The sequence below is a fragment of the Dasypus novemcinctus genome, chromosome 16 (assembly GCF_030445035.2).
Source record: "Dasypus novemcinctus isolate mDasNov1 chromosome 16, mDasNov1.1.hap2, whole genome shotgun sequence".
Taxonomy (NCBI): domain Eukaryota; kingdom Metazoa; phylum Chordata; class Mammalia; order Cingulata; family Dasypodidae; genus Dasypus; species Dasypus novemcinctus.
The window spans coordinates 41465084-41488945 of NC_080688.1; the positions used below are offsets into that span (position 1 = coordinate 41465084).

A 23862-nucleotide genomic window follows, 5' to 3' on the forward strand; every position below is an offset into this window, starting at 1 on the left:
AACATTTTTGCTTTGATGTTTCTTGCTTTGTAGATCTATGTATATACTATTTTGACTTTGCTGTGCTCTGTGGGTGTGTAGATTATTTTTCTCAAACTTGGGATGTTTTCAGCTGTTATTTCTTTGGGTATTTCTTCTGCTCCTTTCTCTCCCCTTCTCCTAGTACTCTCACTCCACTTATGTTTTTTTGTTGTTGTTGTTGTTTTTAAGATTTATTTCTTTAATTTCCCCCCCCCCCCCCCCCCGGTTGTCTGTTCTTGGTGTCTATTTGCTGCGTTTTGTTTCTTTGTCTGCTTCTGTTGTCGTCAGCGGCACGGAAGTGTGGGCGGCGCCATTCCTGGGCAGGCTGCACTTTCTTTTCACGCTGGGCGGCTTTCCTCACGGGCGCACTCCTTGCGCGTGGGGCTCCCCCACGCGGGGGACACCCCTGCGTGGCATGGCACTCCTTGCACGCATCAGCACTGCGTTTGGCCAGGTCCACACGGGTCAAGGAGGCCTGGGGTTTGAACCGTGGACCTCCCATATGGTAGACGGACGCCCTAACCACTGGGCCAAGGTCCGTTTCCCTCACTCCACTTATGCTGATACACTTAATGGTGTCCCACATTTCTCTGAGGCTTAATTTTTATTCCTTCTTTTTTCTCTCTATTCTCTACCAACCTGTCTTCAAAGTCACTGATTCTTTCATCTCCCAGTTCAAATCTACTGTTGATCCCCTGTAGTGAATTTTCCATTTCAGTTATTGGATTTTTCAACTCCAGAATTTCTATTTGGTAGATAACATCTATTTTTATAGTGATATTCCCTATTTGATGAGACATTATCATCATATCTTCCTTTCCTTCTTTAAACATGGTTTCCTTTAGTTCTTTAAGCATATTTATAATGGCGGCTTCAAAATTTTGGTCTTCTAAGTTTATTACATTTGTTAATGCTACAAACGTAACAACACATTGTTATAGTTATTACCCTACCCTCTGTAGTAATTTCCTTAACCCAATAGAGCTTTACTCCCACCCATCTCCTTTGTGCTATTATTGACAAATATATTACTGATATATTACATTCTATATGTTTATAGACATGATATTATATTACACACATATTATTTTATGCAATTGCCTTTTAAATCAGTTATGAGTAGAAAATAGAAAAATACACCTTTGTACTGTTGTATATAATTAAATAATAACCCTTCCCAGTGCTCTTTGGTTTTTTGTTGTTGTTATTGTTTGGGTTGTTTGTTTTTTGCATGTATTCATATTACCATCTGGGCTCACCTGCTTTCAGACTGAAGATCTTCCTTTAGTAGTTCTTGTATGGTGGATCTGCTAGCAACAGATTCTCTCAGTTTCTATCTGGGAAATGTATTTCACCTTTATCTGTAAAATATAACTTTTGATAGTCTCTTTCTTTGAGCACTGTTTTCTTGCTTCCAAGAAATATGTTATTCCATTGCTTTCTTGCTTCCATTGTTTCTTTTAACAATATGTTGTTGGGTTTGTAGTATTAGGAGATAAAATATGTATAATAATACCACATAAAGGGGGTAGGGAATAAAGCAATATGGGAATAACACTTCTATGTATCAGTGGAATTTATCTAGTCGTAATCTGAAACTGATTCTAATATGTTAAGATGTATATTGCAAATGCTAGACCAATCAATCAATCAATCAATCAATATCTCAAATAAAATCATTTCCCATAGAGAGAGTTGTAGAGATCTCTGTGTTTACAGCCAGCCTTTCTGCCTGAGCAGCTGCTACTGAGGTCAGGAATAGTGATCTTCTCTTGGAGTGCTACCTCTGCTTTACAAATGGGACACTGAGTAGGGATGGTAGTCCTGGTCTTCTTGGTTTTACCCTCCTGGAGTGGAAACTTCACCCTACAAACAGTCTGGGGCAAGGGTGATCAGGGCCCAGGATTCTCACCTGGCAGGGCCTGGCATAGAGCATTCACCTTATGGGTTAGGGCTGAGTGGAGGAATGAAGTCCCAGATCTCTCAATCTCATTTGCCTGGAATAGAGCTTCTGCAACATGGAGCTGGGGTAAGGGGGGGGGGGGGCAGATGGAAAATGCTGGCAATCTACACTCTCAGGAAGGAACTACAGCCCTAGATTGGAATCTAAAGTAGTGGAAACCCATCTCCTTGGCTACAACCACCAGGAATAGAGCTTCCAGCACTCAGAGCTCAGTAAGCAGGGAATGGGTTATGGCTTAAATGACACAGATCCTCACTGTTCTTACCATGATTTAGTAGATTTTCTTGAATAACTATTTCTTCTTTTGCTGTATGCCCTTAATACAATTTTCAGAGACATTAAATGGTTAGTTTTTTTAAAAATAATTTTCACCAGTTATGGTTGTTTAGCTGAGGAAAGGGTCAATGGAGCTCTTTATCCTGCCATTCTGGAAGTGTTCCTTCCATATTCCTTTAAAAGAGGAGATTTTCCTAAGTTCAGGACCCAGGAGAGACCCTTATGAGAGGAACTCTGCTGAACCAGGAGACCAGAAGAGGAAGCTAAGGACAGAAGATGTGAGGACTGTGTACTCTGTTCAGCAAGTCATGTACCCATGGAACTATGTCAGCCTAGAAGAACAAGCACATTTTCTAAAGTGTCTTAGCAGAGGGACACCTTTTTTTTTTAACCCACACAAAGGCAGCAGTGTACTTGTACAGCCACAGAGACTCCAGTTTTTGGGTTATGTAGGATGCATCAGAGCAGTGGTTCCCAAACTTGACTGCTCATTAAGATCACTTGGAAAGCAAAAATATCCATGCTTGGGCTCCAACTGAATCAATTAAATCATATTCCCTTGGGATGGGGTCCAGCTATCAGTATTTTTAACAATGTTTCAGGGGATTCAAATGTATGGTCAGGTTTGAGAGCCACTGATCTAGAGCCTGGCATCAGAGAAGTGGGATTCTTTGTACCCAAACACCTCAGGAGGAAGTAAGCTGATGATGGAGTCTGAGTGCTGACAGCTATAAAATGCTCCAAGAAAATAGAAAAATTGACAGAGAAAAGTAAGTCAAATTACAGTAAGATGAAAAATAACCTGCTTTCATCTGGAGGAAAATTGCTGAATTTGTCCCTAAGTAATAAGAAAAATAGACAGTGGCACTATACACATAGGTTCCACATGCTCCACTGTCAGTCCTAATTGGCATGGCTCTTCCAAGCCCAGCTGATTACATCCCCTTATGTCACTATGATGTCTAGAGTGGCAAACTCTTCCCACTTCTTTGGCCACACTCTACTCCATGCTATTCTTGGCACAGATAGAACCGAGGCTGTTTTCACAGAGGCATTAATCCTCAAATGCCAGAGAATACAATGCCTTCATACCCGGGTATATTAGTCAGCCAAAGGGGTGCTGATGCAAAATACCAGAAATTGGTTGGTTTTTATAAAGGGTATTTATTTGGGGTAGGAGCTTACAGATACCTGGCCGTAAAGTATAAGTTACTTCTCTCACCAAAGTCTATTTGGAGCAAGATGGCTGCCAACATCTGCAAGGGTTCAGGCTTCCTGGGTTCCTACGTTCCTGCGGCTTGCTTTTCTCTGGGTTCAAGGTTCCTTCCTTCCTAGGGCTGGCTTCTCTTTCCTCTGCATGCTGACTTCCGAGGGCTCCAGTTTAAGTCTTCAGCAACAGACTCCAACATTAAAATCTCTCAGCTCTGTTCTTTGCCATGCCTTTTATCTGTGAGTCCCCACCCACCAAGGGGTGGGGACTGGGTGGGGACTCAACGCCCTAATCATAACTCAGTCATGCCCAGGTACAGATCAGATTATAAGCATAATCCAACATTTCTTTTTGGAATTCATCGATTATATCAAACTGCTACACCAGGACAGGCTGTCTTGCTTTAACCAAAAGGACTACTTAATTCCCAGAATGTTCTGCCTAAAAAGTACTCTTTACTAGTGTATAGAAAGAAATCCCTGAAAGAAAACTGGTGATGAGAGAATATATGTGATGTCAGGATCCTATAGGTCATTTGCTGAACCACTCACTTTTACCATGGATATTCGGGCCTGTATAGAGTCCCCTCGATGCTCCATAAATGTTGTATTGTGTCCACCCCACTTCCTGCTTTCAGGGATCCTGTGACCTACCCAAAAAGAACCAATGGACAATAAAATTGGAAAGTTTGGTGGCGATCTTCTAAATAAGGGAAGGAAAATATATGACTTAGTCCCCCATCCTTTATTATTAGCAGATATGACTAATTGGTTCAGGGTGTGCGTTCCTGGAGACCCACCTCCAAGCAGCCAATCCAAAGCTGAAACATGAATTGAAACTTTTTTGCCAGCTCTGCATCAATTTGGTACAGTTGGAAAATTTTGACCTAGAATCTAACTTAAATTTAAATTCTAGCCTAGTTGCTTTAAGCCCTTGACCTTAACATTTCCATCTTTCAGTCTTACCAGTTAAATGGAAGAATTAAATAATCCAAAGATCACCCCACAGACACAGGTACTTGTACTTCTTTTATCCTCCAACCCTTACACTCACACACACACACACACACACACCTTCAGAGGAGAGAAAAATGAAGTAAGGGATAAATGACTTTACCAGTTAGTGACATGCTAATCAGTGACAGAGTTACTTGTACTCAATGAGGGAGGCTTAATTAAAAAACAATAACAATCTCAGTTCAAGACAAATGGATTTTAAATGTTACCTGGTATGATGGTTAGGCTATTCTGTCAACTTGGCCTGGTAATTGTGCCTTGTTTGGTCAAACAAGCACTGGGCTATCTGTAATACAAGGGCATTTATGGACTTTAGTCACCATTGAATTTACTACAGTGGTAAATCATAGATAGCTGGCTGTAATTACATCAGTCACAGAGATTGCCATCAGCAATGAGTGACGCTTAACTCAATCAGCTGAATGCCTTAAAAGAGGAAGTGATTCCAGCATTGAAAGAGAATTTCCCAGCTCCTCTTTGGACAGCCAACATCTCCCAGAACTCATCAAGAATCTTCACTGGACTGTCATCGGAACCCCTGGTTGCAGCCTGTCTGCGGAGTCTGGACTTGTGCATCCCCACAACTGCATGAGAGGCTCTTATAGAATCACATACTATTGACAGATATCTCTTGTTGATTCTGTTTCCCTAGAGAACCCTGACCAATACACCTGGCTTGGTCTAGTGAAAAATATGCTCTTCATTTCTCCCACATCATTTTAAATGTCCTATATATCCCATACAGCTTCCCATTCACAGAAACACACTAGAGGCCAATGTGTGGGAGAGTCTAGACTATGCAAAGTGTATTGCTTGTACAATACAAAGGAAAGCTTTGGATCCCTGGGCCTGGTAATGAATCTTCCTGGAAAGAATGTGGCACTCTTTAAGTGATTAAAAAATAAGTTTCTCTCAGAAGCCCAAGTCATATCTCTTTATCTTTCAAAGTGTCTGGCACATAAGGCAGTGCCCCAGGGATTCTCATATCATCAGGAGACCCATGTAGATCAGAAAACAGTCTTCCCACCCTCATCCCCTGCTTGGGCCCTTGCATTTTTCCATCTCTCCAGCCCTCCTGTTTTCTGCATTTTATATTTGTTCTAGCGATATCCTGCCATGCAATAAAAGAATAGGGGGAATCTCATTAAAATTATATCAAAAGGAAAAAGATGGAGTAGAGCTTGAAATTCCTGCAATCTATACACAATAACCTAATCAACTGGAACACACAGGTTAGATGGAGTCCACCCTATGAGCCTGGATGATTAAACCCCTTCCTGGGGAATTGCCACCTTCAGAATAGCTGGTGGTGAGCCGTATTCAAAGGCAGCCATGAAAATACCTCACATTTCAGAACACTTTTAGCCTTCCCACTCACTTTCACAACTATTTATCTTACTGAGTTCTTGCACAAGAGCCTGGGAAATGAGAAAAGCAATTGCCATTATCCTGTTTTCATAGTTAAAGGAAAGAAGGCAGCAAGGTTTCTCTGATCACCCAATTAGCAAAAGAGATAAAGCCAGGTCAAGAATTTCTATCTTGATTCTTCCCACACCCCATTCTCTTACTTGAAATGGACCCAGGCCTAAAGGAAGTCAGATAACTAACCTAAAAATTGTACTATCATTTTCCCCTTGGCTTTTTTGTTTGAATTTGACATGAGCCTGAATAAGTACAGAACACAGTGTTTGCTCAAGACTGAAAGTCATGTTCCATAAATCCATTTTAGCCCAGAAACCTGGGAGTAACAGGAGGATCACAAATCCGTATGCATAGTGACACTTTCAGTAAGCTGAATAAATAAATGTCTTACTAACTTTGTATGGATTCCTTTCAAAGTTAATTCATAGTAGTTTGAGGAAGAGCATATTTTCTCAAAGAATATTAAAAAGAGAATATGTGAGGTAGTAGGAAGGTCTACAAAATTTGTTAGCTTTAAAGACGGGCCCTCAAATTCTAAAAGGTTGGAAATCACCACTTCAGAACATTGCTTTCCTGTCCCGTCACTCAAAATTCACCAGTTCTGATTTCCATTCCTTCAGGGGCCAGATTGCTGCTTTAAAATGATAGTAAGCTAATATGATAATATAATATGTATTAATAATTTAATGCTTACCCTTCCTAGGTAATATATGTGCATTTTAAAATGGGTCTTTTTAGACAACATGCTTTAATCCAAAGCAAACTTTCTAACCCATTGTTCTCTGGCTCTGACCTCTCACCTAAGTCCCAGACCTGTATATTCTCAGCTTACTACACATCTCCACTCCAACCTCCCAGAGGCTTAGAAACTCAATATGTCCAAAATTGATCCTCCACTTCTATTCTTTATCCAGTCAGTGACATTCCCAGCCATCCATTTATCAAAGCCAAAGACCTGAATGTTAGTATAGGTTCTTTACCCCACCATACCCTCAGCCAATAGTTGGGTCAATCTATCTAACTCAGCATTTCCCAAACTGTGTTCTATGAACATCCTTCCAAGAGGCAAAATAGTTGCCCTGATCAAATAACTTCGGAAAACACTAGATTAGACAAAAATAAACCCGTTTCTTCATTATAGGACTCAGAATTTCTGCTATGTTGCTGACATTGCAAATATCCAAAAGGAAAACACATTTACTCAGGGAATCCTTATTCTCTGGCCACATATCTTGCAGGACCTGTGTATGATAGAACATACTTTAACAAACGCCAGTTTACATATTTTAAAAAACTGAAATGTTGAGGTATTGCATGATCTAAAAGATATGTAAATGAAAATACCCTATTCCAAATAGTTTTTGATAAATCATAGTCAGAATTTCACTAATATTTTAGGGGCACTTCACAAAATATGTCTATTCATAAGAATAAAAGAAAGTCCAAAAGGATGCTTAACCAATGGTTAGCAGCAGCTACCTCTGGGATGTGATACTAGAGAGAATGAGAACGTTTTTAAGGTCTATTTTCAACATTTGTATCATTTGAATTTGTTATAGCAAACATATATTATTTTTGTTATTTGTTTTTTTAAAATTCAATATAGAAAAAAGAACAATAAATAAATTAAATGCCTGGTATTATAAGTACTATTTTTAAGGATCATACGGAAAGAACAGAAATGCAAGAAAAGCCAAGGCATTCCTTAAAAAGTAGAATAATATGTGAGAATTTGTGCATCCAATTACTTACGATGTATTTAAAGCCATAATTTTAAAGTGAGATAGTGGCATGAGTATATAGACAGATTAATGAAACTGATAGAAAGTCCACAAATAGAGAAAAGGAGACATGAAAATTTAGTGTATGATTAAGGTGGCCTTTCAAAGAAGTGGAGAAAGATAAACTCAATAAACTATATTAAAGCAATGGATTTGCTATTTCCCAAATAAATAAGTCTGGATTCCAAACTCATTCCTTATACCAAAAAAAAAAAAAAATTGCAGATGGATCAGATTTAAAGTTAACCATGAAGCCATGAATATAACAGAAGAAAATGAGGGTAACTATTTTTATAATCCTGGTTTGAAGGAAGCCTTTTAAGCTTATATAAAAGCCAGAAAACCAAAGGTTGTTCATCTGACAACATAAAAATTCTCTAAAGAAAAAAAATCACTGCAATGTTAAAATATAAAAAATTATTTTCCTGCCACATTTTTTGTTCTAGTAAATCTTCGCATTTCTCAAAAGAAACTTATCTTCCTCCAGGTGCCCCTCAGCAGACTGCAGCTCTGTCTAAAATCTAGTTTTTTCAGAATAGAAGTTCTTTCAAGCAAAATATCCATTATAGCTCGGATGATATCTTCCCAAAGCTCAAGTCGGTGAGCCTTTTTGCAGAGCAAATGTCTTGCCTCAATTACCTGAGGGGCACTAATCTAGTAGAACCCTTCCTGCATTTACAGCCCCATCCACCAGAGGGTGTCTGATTATTTTTGCATGAAGGTAAGCTTTGGTGGACTTCCCATCAGATCTGGCTTCAAGATGGTGGACCTTGAGAGTAACAGGTTCCTCAGCTCAGCTCCCCAGCCTGCCTTCCTCAGTTGAGAAATGAAGCAATTGCTGGCTGACCTTTCATTCACAGGGGTTAGGAAGCCACATGCTAATCTGTCTCTCCTTTGCCAAGACCTCCTCTGTCCTACCTTTGCTTCAGTATTGCCAGCTATGATTCTCTATAGTTTACTATGAAAAGTTCACTTTTTCCCTAGAAGGAAAGCAAAGAGGGGTATTTGTGCATCCCCAAACTCTTGAACTGTCAAAGTATTTTCCTCCTGAGGCAAGGCAGTACTCTGCATACTCCTATACAGAATCCCTTCTCCTCCAAGACACAGATCCTACCCGCAGCCCCCTCTGGGTGCCCAGGCCACTGCAGTGAGGGGTGTGTGCCTGTGTGGTGTGTGTGCTGGGCCAGCTCTGGGTAGAGAGCTCTACCTGGCTTCCCAAAAAGCTTGAGAATGTCATATGCAGCTCAACTGCTGTTCCACCAGCCCTAATGGCCAGAAAAGGAGATGGAGCCACTAAATTCACTTCTTCCTCCCTTTCTAAAAGATTCTCCTATGAATGAATTAATGCCTTCTCTTCTGTGGATCCCAGCAAGGCATCCTCCTTCTGCTTTCTTCCCATCACAATCTCTACCCTCCTTCCTCTCTCTGCTGTCTTTTCTGGATCTGTCCATGGGGGTTAAAGCAGTCTGTGGAATTCTTTTTACTCAGTTTCTGCACAGTCCACTTGTATTCCCAAACTCCATGGTTAATTACTTCTGGGAGTCCACTTCATCTCTGCCCATCAATTCCTTACCTGGGCCATAGCCTTGGATTCAAAATGCCTCTCCTCCAGTATGAAGGATTATAATCCTGGAATTGGTGCTAGTCATGACAGGAACAAATCATGGTATCTCTTTATTTTTCTGCAACTCAACTTAATTTCTATATTGATACCACAGTCTTCCAGAGTGGTAGAAACTCAGTCCTGGTTCATTTGGAATCCACCCTCTTTCTCCACAGTTGGCTTATGTTCTGAGAGGCCTCAGGCAGTGCCAAAATATTTGGTCCTCAAAGGAGGCCGCGATGTGTCCTCCATTCCTTCATGCACCTTGGGGCCCACTGGCCCTCTCCACAGCTACTATGGCACTTATAGGAGCATAACAATCCTCTGGCTCTATGGGTGCAAGCTTGTGGCTCAGGATCCTGTTCAAAGCTATCTGTAGTCTCTGTGGTCTAGCAGTCTTGCCACTACCCCCTGCTATTGCCTGAGAAGAAGGGCACAGAGCCCTTCTCTCCAGCACCCGCCAATACCTCTGCTCTAACCCTATCCCCTCGGCATCTCCATGGCCCAAGGAAATCTTTTCCTAGTCCAAGAGGAACAACATTCTCAAATTCTATTCTACCAGACTCTACCTATATTCCAAATTGTCTCAATTCCCCTCCTCCCCTCTAAGGGCTTAGGTTTTAGAAACGGTCTTTGATGCCTTGTTTCATCCCTCCTTTGAGGAAATAAAACCCAATGAGGAGCTGCAGTAGAAGGAAAGGGGGGAGGGGTGCAGATAATAGCTGGAAAGAAAGAAATCAGAAACTAATATTTTTAAATGCCATCACATTTACATCTGCTGTGCCCTGATTTGAAATCTTGTTCTTGAATCTCAGAAGACATTGGGGATCGTAAGGCTCCTCCCTGCAGGTTATTTTTCCTTGTTCTCAGATCATAAGCTTTACTCTTTCCATATCCCCAGCCTGGGATATGAGATATGAACGTTTTACACCTTTACCAATAAGCCTGGACCCATTGTTTTTTTTATAGTAGTCCCCTGTCCATTATTCTACTAAGGCATTCTTCTGCCAACAGCTCCTATGACCACTTCACATTTCATTAGGTACTTCATAAAGAAGGGAAAAAAGAAGTGGGATAACTCAAAATTGCTGCCTTCCTTTGCTGATTTCTTTGTTTTGCACCAGGAAGCATTTCTGCAGCTCAGTTGTTGTGTTTAAGCACAGTCAAGAGAAACCCCTCCTGTCAATTACAATTCCACTCCATTTACTGGCATATACAGTTGAGTGAGTTATTTAAGTGGGGTTGTTATGAAATGAAATGAGTTGGAATTTGCATTACATATTCTTTCAATTATTTATGGTTTGGGGTAGCCCGTATCAGTGACTTTTCCCTTTAACTCTCCTGAATCATCAAGAGAAAGCAGAAGGAGAAGTAACAGCACTTTTTGGCAAGGCTGACGGTGTCTCTGCTCACCATTGCCAAGCTGATCTTCATCAGGGGCCCCACACCCTGGTTTCTGGCAGTCACCTTGCAGACTTTTGAAGATCCTGGGGTCTAGAGCCACCATCATGTAGAACTAGAAGGGACCAAGTATGATTTGAGAGGCCCCACCAGGTACCAGCTCTCTTACCCTCCTGAAATCCTCAATATTGAAGTCACTTTTTTGGGCTGCTTTCAGAAAACACCTAAATTAGTCACCATTTGAGTGGTTCATTAAACCACTCAAATGTGCTGTACCATTAAAAAACAAATATAAAATTATTAAAAACTAATATGGTAGCTAAAAGTATATTATAGAACCAAAGTCTAGAAAAAAATGAATGTAAACAAAATTAAAGGGCAGCATTTGGAGGTCCTTTAATTGCATTGTAATTGGGAGTCAAAGCAGACTCTATTTAGAATCCACAGGCCTATTAGGAGTACAGAGGGCCAATAGCAAGTCAACCAAAATTAGGAAAAGAAATCAGACTTTAATTGTAAACAGAAGACTGATCATTAGCTGCTCCCTCTCCCTAGAGTAAGTCATGGATAGTTGCCTGACATTTTACATTTTACTTTAAGTACGAAAAAAATTACACTTGTGGCCAACTCATTAGCAGGTTTTTCTGAGTTAGTGGCCATCAGAAATCTAGCTAACACCCAAGATTTTTTTTTAAAAAGCTTCCCTATTTTTCCATAATAGCACACTCTCCCAATTGTCTTGTATCCACTCCAGGTCTACAATTGCAGACAAGAACCCCATTTTGCATATGTGCAGGAGAGCTCATCTATGCATTCATATCCAGTCACCATCTACTGTGCAGACCAATTATGAGTGCATTTTGAAAAAGATTTAACCCAAAGACTTTTAGAAATGTGTCTCAATGCTATGTAACAAAGAACTCTGTTCGACAACTGTCACATTCATTGGTAGAGGCAAATAAGGTCAGTACAAACCACAATTACTTATACATATTAACACAGGATCAAATGATCTTGAAATTGGTAACATCTTTTAATAACCACGCTTATTATATAGCAGTCAAATATTATTTTCTATTATTTAAATTAATCTAGTCATAATACCTTTAACTGTATTGGTGCTCCATTAGCCAAATACATTAAAGCAATCTATTGTTGAGTTAGAAATGACAGATGTGACAGACATAGTTGAAATGGCAGATTATGTTGAAAATTACCAACTGCAAATGTATGGAAAACCATCCACAATCTCTTAATCTTATTCAGTTTTACTTTGATACCCTACAAGTCCTTTGTCAGATCTAATCTTCTCTGTACAGGTTCTAAGAATGTTTTTATGGAGTAAAACACACACACACAAATAGTGCTACTTTGTTAATATTTAATTATTTATTAAGTAGGGTTTTTTTTTTCCACTTGGGCACAATGTTCAAATCCTAAGGGCCCCATGTGATAACAGTTTTAAAAGACTGCACCAAGTCTTTCACATATTTAATAAACATCTAGTAGGTATAAAGTACTACGACAGACATAGGAAAGATTAGAAAAATAAAAAAGCAGTAAAGGACAAATATAATAAAAATAAGTGCCACAGGAGCCCAGAGAAGGACAGATGACTTTCAGGGAAATGATGGAAACAGGTTTCATGAAGATGACAGAATGTGCAATAGGCCGAGAAGATAGGGAAGAAGTCAGATAGCTGAGCAGATACTCTGTTCATTTATTCAGCATATATTTATTGATCTATAAACTGTGCAGAAAAATATCAGGGGTGAAGGTGCAGAGGCAGATAACACTCAAGAATGTTGGGGAAACTACCAGAAGACTGGATAAATTAAATGCAGCATAACTATAAGGCAGCAGTGAGAACTATGACTGTCAAGGTATGTCAGACAGACCCATGAAGGAATCTGAATATCAACCTAAGGAGACTGAACTTCTCTCCCAAACAACATGAAGCCACGAAATGTTTATGAGCAGGAGGGGAACATCAGCAGCAGGTTTATTTAAGGTAGAGAGATACTGGAGTCAAAGAAACAGGCAGAAGGTTGTTGGGCATGTTTCTGGAGGTCAAGAAATATCAAAAGTATAGATATCTCTAACTCTAGACTTAGAAATTTGGAAGTCATGCATAGATGGCATTTAAAGGCACAGATTGGCAAGAGTTTATCTAGAGAGGGTGATCATACATAGAGTGACAAGATTATAAGATCAAAGACACCACACTGGAACATATGAAATTGAAGGAGTAGGCTGTGGTTGGAAACATAGAACTGGGAGAAAATGGTGTCTCCAGCACCTAGAAAGTAGAGTTTCATGAATAGGGAGTAGACAACAGTATTTATTTTTTACAGAGAGATCATATAGGATGGAAACTGAGAACGGGTTCCTAGGAACTCTTGATGGACCAAATAAATGTGAACAGTAGAGTAGTTTCATGGCAGCAGAAGCCAGATTGTTGCAGATTTTGAAAAATGAGTAAAAGATGAAGAGACGAAAAGGGCAGAATACTCTTTCAAGAAATAAGGCTATTGTGAAGGATGGCATATCATGGTCAAGGGAAGAATTATTTTAAGATGGGTAGCATCTGGGTGCATTTATATGTTTCATAGAAGGAGCCAGAAAAAAAGGCAAACATTAAAGATAATGGAGTACAAATGAATCAATTGATGTAGTAAGAATGTATAATCTATGAAGTACTTTATAAGGAGCGAAAAGCAGAGAACAAACACATTGGTTTTCCAGTCCCCCTAAAACCCACCATCATAGAATCAGGTGCAAAGTCCATATGTTGAGGTAAAAAAAGACAAAAGATTCAAAAATAGAAAACTCTAATCCAAACCCGAACTATAAGAAACAAATCACAGTTGTCCATTTTGTAGTGATGAGAAACCGCATCCAGAGTGACTAAAGAACAATGCAAGATGGTGTTTCTGGGGAAGTGGATTTGGCTCAAGTGGTTGAGCACCTGCTTCCCACATGGGAGGTTCTGGGTTCGATCCCCAGAGCCTCCTAAAAAACAACAGTAATAAAAACAAAAACCAACAAGCAGACAAAGGGAAAAACCAACGCGGGGGAGCCGATATGGCCCAGTGGTTGAGTGCCAGCTTCCCATATATGAGGTCCTGAGATCAACAATCTCCAGGCACGCTACTTCCAAAAAAAAAGATGTTTCTGAACTTAGTCATTGTCTCCACTGCCAAATCCTTGCAGAGGCACCCAACAATAAAATAAGTTCTGAGACAGACGCTAACCCCTTTTTCAAAGATTGGCATTTGCAGGTGTCCCTTGAAAACAACAGGAGGGATTTCCCACCTCTGGATCTGACAGTTCAGTTGGATCAGTGCAAGTGCTAGGAAGAACAAGAAAGGGGGCATAAATATGGAAAAGCAGTGAGGGGGAGGCTGTCTCTGCTCACCTACCCTTGGCCAAACCGGTATAATTCTCGAAAGCACAGTCATTCATGAGTAGAGGAGAGTTAGAGTGAGCAAATGAAACAGCACAATATGCAAATGATTTCAAGTAAATTCCTAGAAAAGTGCCCCCCAAATGTGTCAGAGAGAGAGAGAAGGTGATCTCTCAGATGAAGCAGTTTATTGCTGAATCCTGGTGTGGAGGCCCCGAGGAGGACTCTTGTCCCTGGAAAATCTCCGTCACTGCCACCTCCCAAACAGTGTCTCCCCATAGACCACTGAGCGTGTCAACAGAGCAAAAACCTCAGGCTGAGGAGGTCCACAGGCTCTCCACATTACCACAGGCCTCCTGGCGTAGCTATTAGAAGGGTCATCCTAGGTCCTGTAAACGACCTGGATTTGAGAACAGGTGTTTAGAACCCAGCGGTCCCAACGCCACGGCTCACAGAGCCGCCAGCGCACCAGTCAGTGATGAAAGGTCTGCCCAGCTAAAGGAAGGCTAAGTTGGAGAGAGAGTGGAGCGCGCCTTACCCCATCTGACCTCTTAGGAAAGTCACCCAGGGTGTCCCGGGGAGAGCAGTGCAGACAGGTGGGAAATGCTGACAGGCCTGCGCATCTGGGTTGATAGTCTCTTGCTACAGAACTAAAGGAGAAAAAAGAAAATGTTTCCAATTTTTCAATTATTTCCTTTGTTTTTCATTTATTTATTGCTGTGGACCCGTGTTTGTCTAGTTCTCCTGCCCACGCTCCACAATAAGGGCACAGGGCAGGCAGCTAATAGCGAAGCCTGCGGGGCTGCGTCACTGCCTCCAGACCTCTCCCAGCTTATGTCCGCGATGCCACCCACTGTCCCCACAGGCCACTGCCACACACGTGCACGCCCAGGAATCCTGACAGCGCTTCTCACTGAGAGGCTGGACAGGAAGGACTTGGGTGGACTAAAATACATTTTGAGAGATCTAAAGCGCCACATTGCATTACATCGTTTCTTTCACCAGCCCCAAAATTCTGCTTTAAAAAAAAACAGTGAAGTCCATCTTTCTATGGAAAGAGAAAATTACATGGATTATTAATTCTGTTTATGTCTTTTTGCATAAAGATCACTGGGTTTTCACACCACTGGTTCTGCGTGTACATATACACATCACATTTTAACAGCCTGCATGAGCTCCTTTGCAAATGTTAATGTCTCTTTGTTAATGGGAATACTTGTAGTGGATATACATACAAGCACTATGTATGGTTTGTGAGTGATTTTTTGTCCTCCTGATTCCCATCATTTTCTAAAATAGCATTCTTCCCTGAATAGAAATGAAATACATGTTCATTGTAGAAATTTAGAAAGTAAAGGAAAGCATAAAGAAGGAAATTAAAATCATTCATTGGGAAACAGACTTTGGCCCAGTGGTTAGGGCGTCCGTCTACCATATGGGAGGTCCGCGGTTCAAACCCCGGGCCTCCTTGACCCGTGTGGAGCTGGCCATGCGCAGTGCTGATGCGCGCAAGGAGTGCCGTGCCACGCAAGGGTGTCCCCCGCGTGGGGGAGCCCCACGCGCAAGGAGTGCGCCCGTGAGGAAAGCCGCCCAGCGTGAAAAGAAAGAGCAGCCTGCCCAGGAATGGCGCCGCCCACACTTCCCGTGCCGCTGACGACAACAGAAGCGGACAAAGAAACAAGACGCAGCAAATAGACACCAAGAACAGACAACCAGGGGAGGGGGGGGAATTAAATAAATAAATAAATCTTTAAAAAAAAAAAAAAAATCATTCATAAGCCGTATCCAGATATAACCACGCTAATCATTTTGGTAAATATACACTTCCAATCTAGTTTTCTAGACACAAATATACTTTGTTGCTGTTTCCCACCCCCCAAAAAAAAGTAGTATTGCACTGTGTATATCATTTTATAGTCAATCTTTTTCAATGAATACGTCACACACATTTTTCTATATCATTAAATATTTTTTCAAGCATAATTTTCAATAGATATGTATTATGGTATACAATGGATATACCTAAAGTTATTTAAAAATCCCCTATTGTTGGATATTTAGATTGTTTCCAATATGTTTCCAGATTATGTTAAGCACCCTTTTATCTTTGCTTAAACTCACAATTATTTCCTAAGGGTAAGATCTTGAAAGTCATATTGCTAAATCACTGGGATTAGGTAATTATCAAGACTATATATTGTAAAATTGCCTTTCAGCAAGATTATACCAAGTAGTATGTCAGAGAGCATATTTCACCAGATCCTTACCAACATGAGGTTTCCCATTATTCTGGCTTTGTGTTTTGGGGGACAGAATGGGCTCTGACCATTTTCTCTATACAGTAAATGAACTTAAACATGTTCCCATGATGCCTTTATTAAACCTGTCATTCAGAACCAGCCATTAACATATTAAACCTGACCCAGAGCACTGTTCAAATGCAGCTCCCATACCCTCACTTTCTATGGCCAATCTGTTCTTTCTCATCTATGCTAAATATTTCTGTTTGGATAGCTAAATGCTCTTAAGTAAAAATAAAGGCAATTTCAAACAGTTGGTGATAGATATTCCAAACATGGTTCTATAAAACGTAATGAATGAGGTTTTGAATTGTAAAACTCTCAGTTGAGGGGAGAGTTCTCTGCAATGACTGTGATACCAACAGGAAGATCTAAAGAGTAAACAGCTCAGATCCCCGAACGGACCTCTGAGGGATGAAAGCCTGGGTAAGAGCTAGCAGGAGTGAACAGAACAATATCAGAGTAAATAGACTGTACCGATTCCAAGAGATAAGACTGATGAAATCCAGTGTAGCGCTAATATATCCCACCCACATAGTAATATAAATAGGATTCTGGAAGAGAGCTTATGGAAACATGTGCCAAAAGAAAAAAGAAAAAAACAGGCTTTGTCAGGTCATGGCAACAGGCTTGTTTTAGGTAATGAACAAACTATTCCCTAGAGAATCCTCACAAAACCAAAACCCTACAGACCCTGAGAGGTTAATATAAAATGGGATGTACTGAAAATAATTTTTTAAATTAATAATGCTAGTATATATAAAGCTATGATCCAATTTCTCATCTAAAACAGTTTGGAAGTCAATAATTAGTATGAGAGAGAACTTCTAGAAATGTCTGACCGAGAAACTGTCATTGGATAAGAATATAAGTGTCCCAGCCTTACTGCTGTGTGAGGCTGCCACCTGGCTCCATGTGGACCAAAGTAGCAAATGAGTCCCAGAATGCTTGGGAAAAGCTGACACACTGAACTAATCTTTAATTTATTGATCTGCTACCTCGCTGAAAAAAAAGTAGTATATCAATAAATGGCTTTAGTTAAGAAGTTAAGGTCCAAGAAGAAACAGATAGGGTTAGCTGGAATGCATCAAGTACCTCGAGGTTTATAGAAAATAAAATCAAGGGCTTCTGGGGGAAAATTGATGTCTGATAAGGACACAAGAGCATCAAACATTAAGATCTATTTCATAATGTCCTTTCTCTGTTTCCTGTCTCCTTCTTTGTACAAAATAAAAAACAACAACAATAAACTGGTGGTTTTCAGATAAACTAATCTAAAAACAGTGAGTGGAATGAATAATTTAGCACTCTAGGATCCAGCAAAATATGACTTTGTAACTTATGACTTCAAGCTTAATTATAATGATCAATTAAAGAAATCTCTATATGAAAATTAAAAATAGGGAATCCTAAAATGATGAAACTAAAAAGGAAAGTAAAAGAGGAAAGGCAATGATGTAAAATTAAAATAATCCTTAATTCTGAAGATGAAAATGGTCCCCAAACATATTTAAATTACTTCTAGCTCTTGCAGTCTTCTAATACTCTTTCATATGAATAAATTGGAAAATTTTCCTTTATACTGGAAGAAAATGTTGAAACATTTTTCTGAGATTAAAGTATGACATATTAATAATTTGGAGAAGTACAAAATTATTCTTACAGAAAGTTGATTTTAATAAAAGTTTTAATAAATTTTTAAAATGTGCATATAATATTTCAGAAGGCTTGAGTAAGAAAAAGAAGAATGACTTATGATCCTGTATCATTTTCATATATTCCCTTCTAATATATTTAATTTAAATTAAGGTTATTCTAAAGTTGTAATCATAGGCTACATAAAATAGCATATTCTTTTTTAGTTAATACAGGAGCATTTTTTTTTAAGATTTATTTATTTATTTATTTCTCTTCCCTCCCCAAACCCCAACCCGCCCCCGCGGTTGTCTGTTCTTCTTTGTCCGCTTCTGTTGTTGTCAGCCGCACGGGAATCTGTGTTCCTTTTTGTTGCATCATCTTGTTGTGTCAACTCTCCATGTGTGTGGCACCATTCCTGGGCAGGCTGCACTTTCTTTCGCACTGGGCGGCTCTCCTTACGGGGCGCACTCCTTACGGGTGAGCTCCTCTATGCGGGGACACCCCTGCGTGGCACGGCACTCCTTGCGCCCATCAGCACTGTGAGTGGGCCAGCTCCACACGGGTCAAGGAGGCCCGGGGTGGGAAGAGGACTTGGCCCAGTGGTTAGGGCGTCCGTCTACCACATGGGAGATCCGCGGTTCAAACCCCGGGCTTCCTTGACCCATGTGGAGCTGGCCCACGCGCAGTGCTGATGTGGGCAAGGAGTGCGGTGCCATGCAGGGGTGTCCCTCCCCCGCATAGGGGAGTCCCACGTGCAAGGAGTGCGCCCCGTAAGGAGAGCCGCCCAGCACGAAAGAAAGTGCAGCCTGCCCAGGAATGGCGCCGCACACACGGAGAGCTGACACAACAAGATGACACATCAAAAAGAAACACAGATTCCCGTGCCGCTGACAACAAGAGAAGTGGACAAAGACGATGCAGAAAATAGACACAGAAAACAGACAACCACAAGGCGGGGTGGGGGGAGAAATAAATAAATCTTTAAAAAAAAAAAGGAGGCCCGGGGTTTGAACCACGGACCTCCCATGTGGTAGATGGATGCCCTAACCACTGGGCCAAGTCCGCTTCCCAAGGAGCATTTTTAAAGTTACTATCTGACAGCTACCAAATGGTCCATCCAGTGTTATTATTATTTTTTACTGTATTTATTGGACATTTGGATTGTATTTATGTATTGCTACACTACAAAAACCACTGTGATGAGCATCTTAATTCATGTTTTATGGTTTGATTATAAAATGGCCAGCAATTCTTTCCCTTCCTTTGTCCAAACCTTCTTTTACGGGCCACACTCCTTGCACATGGGGCACCCCTACGCGGGGACACCCCTTCATGGCACAGCACTCCTTGTGCATGGCAGCACTGCACATGGGCCAGCTTACCACACAGGTCAGGAGGCCCTGGGGATGGAACCCTGCACCCTCCATATGGTAGACGGATGCTTTATCAGTTGAGCCGTGTCTGCTTCCCATGTCCAAACCTTCTTGCCACGTAACTTGGAGTGCCATGATACACTGACTCTGAGCTCAGTCATGTGATTTGCTTGGCACACGGGGTATTAGCAAACTGGATGTAAGCAAACACTTGCACTTTAGAGTTTGTTCTGTCGCCCCGTGAACAAGCACAGGCTAACTTGCTAGATGATGAGACACATGCCTGGTTGCTCCCATTACCTCTGCAGATTTGCTAACACCAGACATGTGAGTGAAGCTGTTCTAGACCATCCAGTCCCCAACCAGCTCACAATCTGAACATGAAGACTTGAGCAAACCCAGCTGAAAGCACCTCTGCTGGCCCAGACCAGAAGAAACACCCAGGGACCCACAGAATCATGAGCCAAATAGTTATTGTTTTAAGCTACTTTGTTTTTGAGTTGTTTGCTATATAGCATAAGCTAACTACTACTTCATGCTCCTTTCCCAGAAATGAATTGACTGGATCAAAAAGCAAGAACATTGACTATCCTTTAGTTACTGCATTTAGTGAAGGCAAATTACAGTAAACAGCATAACTTCTCAACAGTCAGTGGCTCCAAGGATGGACTATCCACTGTGTCGCTATTATCCAAGTGGTTCCCACAGTCTTCAAAAATTCTTTTCTTCAAAGAGTCTGAATATGGTATTTGAGATGTCAATGGGCTGGAGAAGAGCCCCTTGTCAGGATTTGCTTCAGGACTCAGAATTCAAATCTCCAGCCCTAGTAATGAGACACATGTCTGGGCTGGTAATATGGAAAGTTTCCTGTTTCTGGGCATCCTTTCTTTAAGGCTAATGAGGTCCAAATTCAAGGATGGAAGCCATTCTACCTCTATTACTTTCTTTCACTCTTCATTCAAAATAGATTAGATATATATATATATATATATATATATATATTAGATTTTAGATTATTAACTAATCAGATGCTGGCAGAAAAAAAAAGTTCCTACTTTCTGGATTGTGAACTTCTAGAGAAGAGGAAAAATATCTAGCCACACAGATCCTGCCAATGTTCTCTGGAGATTCCATTAAAATATATCCCAAAACACACTCTATGTCTACAGCCACCAACCCCCACCTTAATCCTAATTTCATATCTCCTAGCTTTGGCAGTAAAGTAAAAGTCATTCAGAACACAAATAATTTTTATATTGATTACATGTTGAAATGACAATATTTTGTATGTATTGAGTTAAATACGATATTTTTAATTTCACCTTTTTATTTTTAGTTCTTAATGTGGTTACAGAAAAATTTAATTACCTAAGTGTCTTAGATCTGTGGTGCACATCATATTTCTATTGGGCAGTGCAGTCCTGGATATTTTCAGGGTCTGCATGATAAGAATGCTGACTTAAATTGAGCCATAAAGAAAAGAATTGGACAAAGTTAAAGTGGACAGAGGTGAAGATGCACATCAATGACAGCACTGGGCCAAGACGTGGCTTTGCATTTCTCCCCTTGATAAAGAAACTGAAAATTAGCTAAACCTGTTGCCTGGCAACACAGGCAGACTCATCATGTAAGTATACAGTGTTCAAGCCCCTCATCCTATCCTCCAAACTCTGACCACTCATGTCCGGGCCATGAATTGTCAACCCAGTAATCAATCTCAGCTCACCCACTGTAGTAAGTCTTCCAATGAGCGTGTTTTCAAGATTAGAAACTTTAGAATGAAATACAGACGTAATGAAGTAAATCAAACCCACAGTATTAACAAATCTGTGTTTAATTCAGGAACAACTTTTTATATCATTGGGACAATCAGTATGTGTTTGGTGATCTTAAATAGCAGGGTTCCTGAGGGTTCTGGACACATCCAGACCCTATAGTCATAGCAGATAACTCAGGAGTTTGGTCCCATGCCAATGGGCCCTACTTTGGATTTATGCTCCCCAGTGTGATAGAGTTGGACTCAGCTGTGGTTTCCCTACACATGTATCTTCTGATCCTTCTATTTGAACCTATAATTAGTACTAGAGTTGGTAGATGTACATCCAAAAGACTTGAATATTTGGACTGTCCATGTTTCAGCTGGGCCCTGAGCCTCAATGGAGTTGCAACACCTACTCTCCAGTTCATTGGACTCATCCAGGACAACTAACAAGGAAGTGATGATGGACAACCACCATAACCAAGGGACCAAGAGAACCTACAACTGCAAGAGAGTTCCATCCATTGGCCTCTCAACTAGAGGTGGAGTGAGGATCACCATCCCAGAATGCTTAGGATTGGGGAATGAACTATGGACTAGAGTGGACTTACTGGTATTCTACTATAGACTTATTGTGACTCTAGCAATGGAAGAACTTATATCATTGATATAAGTGGAGGCAGTGGCCACTGGAGGTTCTGAGGGCAGGAAGAGGGAAAAACAGGTGTAATATGGGGGCATTTTCAGGACATGGGAATTGTCCTGAATGATGTTGCAATGACAAATACAGGCCATTATATATCTTTCCATAACCTACAAAATTGTGTGGGAGAGAGTGTAAACTATAATCCATGCTTAATGGCAATGCTCCAAAATTTGTTCATCAATTGTAACAAATGTACCATACTAATGAAGGATGTTGTTAATGTGAGAAAATGTGGGAAGTGTAGGGAGCAGGGCATTTGGGAATCCCCTCTATTTTTTATGTAACATTTATGTAATCTAAATATCTTTTATAAAGCAAAATATATTTTTTAAAAATCTGATCAGCTCTGGCAATAGAGATAGGGACATCATTTTCATAAGGAGAGAGGAAAAAAGAAGAAAGTCTAGGGGAAACGACTTATGTAGGCGTAGAAGAAGAGGAAGGGTAGTGGGTGATGGAGAAAATGAAATGGTCCAAAATATAGTAGGAGGAAAATAGGGCATTATCACTAAAACAAAGGCTTTTAACTGAGCTTGGGGAAAACAGGAGAACAATGGTACCAAAAACTATAGAAAATTCCAAGCTATTAAAACAGCCAAAGTTGCTGGCCTAGCAATTAGGAAGTTACCAGTGAACCTCAAAAAAGTAGTTTCTTAAAACAGATGGAAACCCCAAGAAGGTAAGTAGTGAAAGGAAATGAGAAAATGGAGGCAGAGAGAAGAGACTATTCTTTTTAAGGATTGGGTAGGGAAAAGAGAGAGAAAATGGAAAGGAACTTGGGGGATAGCTCAACCCTGTACAGTAAACATATTTCCAACAGCAAAATTCTATAGCTAAATTCAGGTTCTCTACCCAGGTAATTCTCTTGGGCTCTGTCTATTCATTTTGGAGAGAGCCCAAAAAAAGCCCATATAATAACCTACAGCATGTTAACTTCTGTTTGAAGTCTCTCAATGATTGTAAATTCTCAGTCCATTGTTTTGGTTGAATTAGAGGCAAGTGGTTCCTTCTAGTATTGGAATTTTGTCAAATACCATCTCTTGCTCAAATTTCCACTTTGTTGTTATTCAGGAGAGTTTATCAATATAGGTATAGTCTATCTTAGAAATATCATTTTTATTTGTAAGTTGCCCAAGTAACTGCCTAAAGGTAGAAGAAAATAGAAATGGGAACTCATTGTAATTTTTTTTTAAATACAAGAATCTAAATAAAAATCTCTCTAGACTTATTCATTTGAAGACTTGGTCATTAATTAGGACAAGACAACACTCCAAGTAAATTAAAATGTATTTATATTATTTATGGAGTCCTATATCCAGCCAACTCACTTCCATTCCCCAGCCCTATCTCCTTCCCCTCTCTAGTTCATACTCACTTTTGGGTCACAGCTCAGCAGACATTTCCTCTTTACCATCTTTAAACTGGGCTAGGATAACTCACAATGTGTTACTTTTATAATTCTCCAACATATTTTATTGTAATAATTTGTTTACTATCTATCTTTCCCATTAACCAATAAAGTCTAGAGGGCAAGAAGCCTGTCTCCCTTGTTTATAGCTGAATCAGCACTTTTCATAGTGTCGAGCACAAAGTAGCTATTCAACAATACTTTGTAAATTAATAAATAAATGCATAAATAAATAAAGCTCTCAAAAACCTGATCAGCTCTTTATCCTGGCTCCATCTCCTATCCCTGACAGACTACGGCATTATTTTTTTAATTCATAGAATTAAAGACCAGTACTTAAGCAACAGAGACAGGTAAAGATGATCTGGTTTACTCACTTGTTTTTGTTTTTTTTTTTTTGGTTTTTTTTTATTCATTTTTTTAAAAATATTACATTCAAAAAATATGAGGTCCCCATTCACCCCCACCACTCCCCCCACAGTAACACTCTCCCCCATCATCATGACACATCCATTGCATCTGGTGAGTACATCTCTGTGCATCGCTGCACCCCATGTCCTGTGGTCCACACCATAGCCC

The 23862-nt window shown here is 40.2% G+C and overlaps 1 protein-coding gene across 3 annotated transcripts in view; it reads right to left on the bottom strand.

The window, feature by feature from the left end:
- Positions 1–23862, bottom strand: part of ZNF521 (zinc finger protein 521) — a 936466-nt gene that overhangs the window by 906717 nt on the left and 5887 nt on the right. For 2 of the 3 annotated variants that reach the window (XM_071208506.1, XM_071208503.1), the window contains exon 2: positions 4696–4772. The exons of the other annotated variant lie outside the window; for it this stretch is intronic. The gene's annotated coding sequence lies outside the window, so the exon portion shown is untranslated. The remainder of the gene's footprint in view (positions 1–4695; positions 4773–23862) is intronic. 3 annotated transcript variants of the gene reach the window in all.